This window comes from Cetorhinus maximus, chromosome 7 (genome assembly GCF_964194155.1).
Source record: "Cetorhinus maximus chromosome 7, sCetMax3.hap1.1, whole genome shotgun sequence".
Lineage (NCBI taxonomy): Eukaryota > Metazoa > Chordata > Chondrichthyes > Lamniformes > Cetorhinidae > Cetorhinus > Cetorhinus maximus.
The window spans coordinates 121316307-121322559 of record NC_135885.1 but is presented as its reverse complement, the minus strand read 5'-3'; the positions used below and the strand labels follow the sequence as shown (position 1 = coordinate 121322559).

General features: G+C 45.7%; 1 non-coding gene across 1 annotated transcript; it reads right to left on the bottom strand.

Moving 5' to 3' along the window:
• Positions 1-295: 295 nt before the first annotated feature.
• LOC144683133 (U5 spliceosomal RNA) lies at positions 296-409 on the bottom strand. Its single transcript, XR_013577181.1, has one exon. It is a non-coding gene; the product is annotated as a U5 spliceosomal RNA (small nuclear RNA).
• Positions 410-6253: the final 5844 nt, after the last annotated feature.

Below are 6253 nucleotides of genomic sequence, written 5' to 3'. Positions count from 1 at the left end.
ACTGCACCATAAAACTGCCCTAATTGGTCATTTAATTATGTAAATCGACTGTCCATGTCCCTGGAGCAGGCAGCCTCTATGCACCTGGTGCTGCCATTGGTAAAATGCCCTGATAGTGGCACCACGTCAAGGAGCTAATCCGATCCAGCTCCCCACAATTTTACCAATGTCGGCGCCGCCCACCCCGCCTCACGGAGAATGATAAAACCCTGTCCCAAATGTTCCCAATTTCAGCACGGACAGTCTGAGGTGATTGTGTCACATAAGAAACAATGGGAAAACTATGGAATGGCTCTCATGCCTTTAACTGGTTGGTGCAAAAATTGTTCAAAAACTTTAAACAGTTCCTCTCCACAGAAATCTTTATTAAAAGGCAAAAGATTTATACAATCTGAAGAGGGTAAAATGGTGGAATAACTATCAGAGGCTCAGAAGAAAGTTTCTACCCAGTCCTTTGGTGGATATTTCATGCTCAAATTGAATTTACACCACCCAGGCCATCCACGCCCACTGGTGGGTGCTGGTTTAAGCTCAGTATGGGCCTTTTCTCACACTACACTAATGTGATATTTAGCATGAAGAATCATTGACAATTGTTATGGACAGGAGAGGGTTTAATTTAAACAGCCCTTATTTCTCCTCTCACCACCCATCCATAATCAAAAAGGTGTTTTGATTTTGATTTCCCTCTTTATAAGCGATGGCATATTTCCCAACCCCTCAGTTTTGGTGTGATCCAATTTCTATTAATAACCCCACAGCATACTCAAGATAGGGTGATCTGTGAAGATTAGTTTATTCATATACACTCAAACCCAGAATGCACCCCTGTGCATTCATACAACAAACTAGAGATGAAGAAATATTTACAGGGCAAAGACCACAGAGCAAAGAATTAATGTTTCACATGAGTCCAGAGTCCAGAATCAAAGCCCAATGGTGTATTCCTTCACAGACGTTAGCAGGTTAAAAATTGATGCTGGATAATTCGCTTTTCTAATAGAGTTGACTTCCAAGATGAGATAGGCACACAGAGATGAATTGGTTTTGTAGGCGACGATACAGAAGTTCAGAGGTTCCAGTTGAAAAAACTGTTAATGGAGGCAGCCATTCAAATCTGGACAAAGCCCCTTTTCTGTGATGGTGTTTGGTAGATGGTAGATGGCAGACTGCTTTAGAGGACGGCAAGACAGTATAAGTGATTCTCCCATCTAAAGAGCAGAGGAGTCATCTCACCTCTCCTCTTTGGTTTTGCCAAAGGGTATATATTCCTTTGCTTGGGTCCCTGACATTGTTAATGTTCTAACCATTAAGTATTTGAAAGGAAGGGTGAAGGGTCGTTTGTCCTAGCAGATGACTCAGCTCCAGTTAGCCAGCTTTGGCTTATGAAATGTAGATGGCCTTTGTATAATTCCCTTTGAATTTGTCCTCTGCAGCCCACAGGGATCATTAGCATCTCTTCAGTGGTGATGAGGTGCAAATTTCATTGATACTGCCAGATTAGCTTCTGTTGTTCAAAGGTCAAAGCCAGACATGGCTTCAGTCATTTTAAAAGGTTACTGTTCAGTTTTAACATTTTAGGAATTAGCCATGATGATATATATATATCTACAAATATATGTCATGTGAGGTCCGAGCCCCATTACACAATGAAAACAAATTAAAAACATGGTAAACAAATGACTAATTGATAAGCAGACGTGTAATTTGAGCAGCAGAACATTGTGTTTCTTATCACTGGGCCAAGGGTTGAATCCAAACCTTATAAGTTTACATGGATGTTTAACTCATTCTTAGGGCGGAATTGTCCCAGATTTGCACTAAGTGTGGTAGTGGGCAGGAAAAGAATGTTTTACCTGGCAGCCGCAGTGACGTATTTTCACACCATATCATCCCAATCCCACTTCGTTAATCATACATTCCCAAGAAACACGCCAGGTTGCTGGCGAGGTGTCCTCTCATTCACCCACCCTGCCATCACATCAGGCCTTCAGTAAACTTGGGTACCACATTTAAAGGCCGCCTCTGAAAAGAATTAGCAATCTTCAAGGGATAAGAAGCTGCTGCAAAGTCATGGCTGCCAAAAGGAAGAAACGTGCTTCCCCCAGATTTAATGATCCCTCCCTCAAGTGCCTACTGGATGCAGTGGAGGCCCCCTGCAAAGCCCTCTACTCCAACTCTGGGAAAAGGCCAGCAAGCAAGGTCACCAATCCAGCATGGGAGGGGGTGGCAGCAGTGGTCAGCGTCAATGCCCTGCAAAATACGACAGCCACCCAGTGTCAAAAGAGGATTAAGAGAATTACTCTTTCTGCCAGGGTAAGTCACTATTCTCATCACTCTCAACTCACACATTCATAAACCCATCACACATCCACGGGGATCTCACACCTCAAAGGACAACACCACTAACTCTCACACTCTCCCTTGTATCTTCATCAAGCTCATATCCTCTCGAGTTCAAGTCCTCACCCTGTCCATGGCTCCGCTCACCACACAAATATTCCATGCAGTGCCATGTATTGTGCTAACACTTTCCATCTGTTTTCATGCAGGAGAGGCTGGCTGACAACAGCAGGGAGAGGTCCAGACTGGGGGTGTAGTGGTCCACATCAGGCCCTTCACTCATTCTGAGGAGCATGCCATCGCGCTGACTGGTGAGGATGTCGACCGTGCCTGCGGCAAACACCCACATGAGGATCCTGCAGCATGTCATCACTCTGTCAACATAAATGTGAATGCTCTCTCTCCTGCTTTTGACTCTGCTGCCCTGCATTAATCATCTCCACTTTGGTTCACAGGAAGCTCTGTCAAGCGACCGAGACCCTCAGCCAGCCAGTCCCTTAGCTCCTTTCACATCCTGACCTCCAGCCAAGAGGACACCTCCTCTATTAAGAGCTGGAAATAAGCAGACAGAAAGGTCCATCACAGCACTTACTCATACCCTCCACCAGCACAGAGACGCACACCTCGGTGTGACCTAGATCTAAAACAGGCTCGGGTTCACAATCTGGTGGTCACCGCACGAACATGTGTCTGCAGCCTGATGAGGCAGGTTCAGCCAAGCTCCCCGGCACTCGGTGGACTGCTGGGGAAGAGGCATCTATGAGGTCCATGTCAGATGACGAGCCTTTGGATTCAGCCTTCCAACTCATCGTGAAGAGTCAGCAGAAGGCGGCATAACATCATGCTGAGCTGTTGGAAGCTGTTGAACAGAGTTGCACATAAGTCAGAGAGTGCGTCCGCCTGTTCTCTGAAGTGGTACCCACATGTGCGCACATGGAGGTCTCTATGGGAAAGATGACAGATGGCAAAGAGACCCTGGTCCAAAAGAATGAGGGGGAGCATGCAGACCTGCACTCCATTATGGTAGCCATTGTTGACTTCCAGCAGTGGCAATGCGAGGGACAAGTGGGGCACCTCAATGTCCCTCCAGGTGCTCTTTCTCCTCAAGGAGTCAGGCCAGGGTCTCAGGCACCCAAAGGGAGGAGGAGCAGCAGCTTGACATCCTTGTGTCATCCACTCAGAAATCTTAGAGCCTGTCCTCTATTTCTGAGACCCTTTGCCTGTGACTCCGTCAACCTCATCCTCTGCCACTGCAGAGGGAGCAGCTGGCCCACTGTAGGACAGACAGAGCAAGCCAGGGCCCTCAAAGCCTTGGATCTCCAGAGGACGCATGCTGGAGCCATCAGAGGCAACAGGGCCAACCATTTCACAGGCTATGTCCACCCCTGCTGCAGATGTCAGGGCAGCACCTAGAAGTATTAGGTCTAGAAAAGTTTAAAAATTCTGATCACAATTGGTTGCACGGACAAACACATTTTGTCACTTTTTAATCTGAAAATGTGTTACATTTCACTGAATAATGTGTAATGGTGTCTTTCAGCTTCATGAATAGGTTTTATGAGTCCTCCCACTGTCTCCCACTAGCAGCTCAGCTGCACGCGACCAGCCCACGAGTGATTCTGGAGGAAGAAGTGTGTGTGTGTGTGTGTGTGTGTGTGTGTGGCAGGGCCCTTCGGAGCCTCATGCAAACAGTCTCCTATGCAGACAGATCCTTCCTCCATCAAACTCATCTCAATGTCCTGAGCATTTTGTTATGGCACAGCCTATGATAAATGCTGAGCTGCTCAACTTCCAAAGGGAAACTTGAAACAACTTCCAAAATTGTTTTGCAATTTATATAAATTTTGAGATGCGTGCCTTGAATTTAGTAGTAATAAGACCACCAAGTCAAATAGGTTTCTTACAAAAGTAAATTAAACCGTTATTAATAGAAAACATGATTTTAAATACATATATAGATCTAAAAATTACTACTATGATGATTTCTAAACCCCCTAATTAACCGAACTCCCAGTTACACTCTTGTTAAGGCAACAGTGAGACACAGATTTTAAAAGACCCAGGCAAAGAAACATGATACCCTGAACAATCCAATTCAAAGTGAGTTTTCATAACTTCAGTTCATTGTTGACAGCAGCTTGAGGCGTAGGAGCTAAAGGCTTCTTGGATTGTTCAAGGTGTAATGTTTCTTTGTCTGCGTATTTTAAAATCTATGTGTCTTATTGTTGCCTTAACGAGAGTGTAACTAGGAGTTAGGTTAATTAGGGGATTTACTTGTTAGATCTTAAAATGCCTGTCCTCATACACAACCTTCACTCCTTTATACAGATTTTCTCCTTTGAATGGAAATTAACATTGTTTCACTATGTCTTTGGACTTTACCTCCCTGATCATGAAAATTTACCATAGTACTAATTTTACCAGTATTCTTTGTGGAAAATAAACACACTGGCCAGAATTTTTCAGTTGGCGGGTGGGCTCGGCGGGAGTGGCCGAGGGTTGTTGCGGAGTCGATTGCTGCTCACGATCGGCTTCGCGCTGCCATTTCACGCGGGTGGGCCAATTAAAGCCCACCCAGTGTAAGACACAAGCCGTAGCTCTCAGCGCTACCTGTGTGGTCGGGGGGAGGAGGGAGAGTCAGAGCCAGTGCTCCACACTTCAATCTCTCCTGAGGCTCGGAGCTGCCTCAGGGAGATTGAATTGCCATTGAAATTTGTGAATACATGGATTTAAAATTTATTTAAACATGCCCCCTCATGTGACATGTCAAATGAGATGGGACATGTTTCTATATTTCAGGGAAAAATGTTATTTAATTAATAAAAGCTTTGGGGAATTTTGTCCTGCTCATGGATGAGGTTTGCTAAAAAAACGTGAAGGCCGCTTGGCCTTTTTGCCTGCCTGCCAACCTTAAGCTTGGGCGGGCAGCATTAACAATTACATTCATGACTTCCTTAATGGCCTTACTGGCTGTTTAAATATCGTCTATGTTTCGTTCGGCAGTGCACCCACCGAACGAAACATCACGATAACATCAGGACACACGCCCAACGTCACTGCGCGTCATTTTACGCATCGGCGTGCCGGACCCACCCCCGCACACTGGCTGAAAAATCCTGCCCACTGTTTCTGAACTTCACCTGGCTAGGTGACATATTTCACCCCAATCTAGGCTGGTTTATTTTAAAATGCAAATGTCCTTTTACACCTTACATTCTAAACTTCCCCCATGTTTACCTACTTAACATTTCAAACCTAGGTCATCTTCTAAGACATCAAAGCCTCCAGACCAGCTGCTTTTAATCCAATCAGGTCACACAAACACACACACACACGTGCAGACACAGGTACCACTATTTTACAGTAAATTCCAATAACATTATTATATCTTCCTGACAATTTTCAATGTTGCCTGCTGGGGTTCTCTGTCAGTTGTCCATCTGAGCTGGCCTGCACCTCTGCACTCCCACTGCTCACACTCCCATGCAGCACCTTTCCCACCCATCACGAGTCTTCTTTCACTTTCGGTTTTAGAAGCATGGTGCTGGTAAAATTTGTCCTCAGGTCCTCCATCATTTCCCCTCCCCCAGTCACCCATGTCCTTTCCCCATCACTGTTGATGCCTCTGGTATCACCTTTCACCTCCTCACCGTCACCTAGTAGCCAGAACCCTTTTCTTTCAAGAATGTCCAGGTGAATGTGCACGTCCCCTACCTTCATGAAAATCCCACCCTCATCAACATTGACCTCCCTGACCTCTTCCTTCCCACTCCAAGGTCCATGCCTGCCTTTGAGTCCCCACTAACCACCCTCGCCATTTCTTCTCTCCACTTCCTTCACACCCTTACCGTCCCACATTACTGGCTCACTTTGCCCTCTCACATTCTGACTATTCCCTCCTACCACGCTC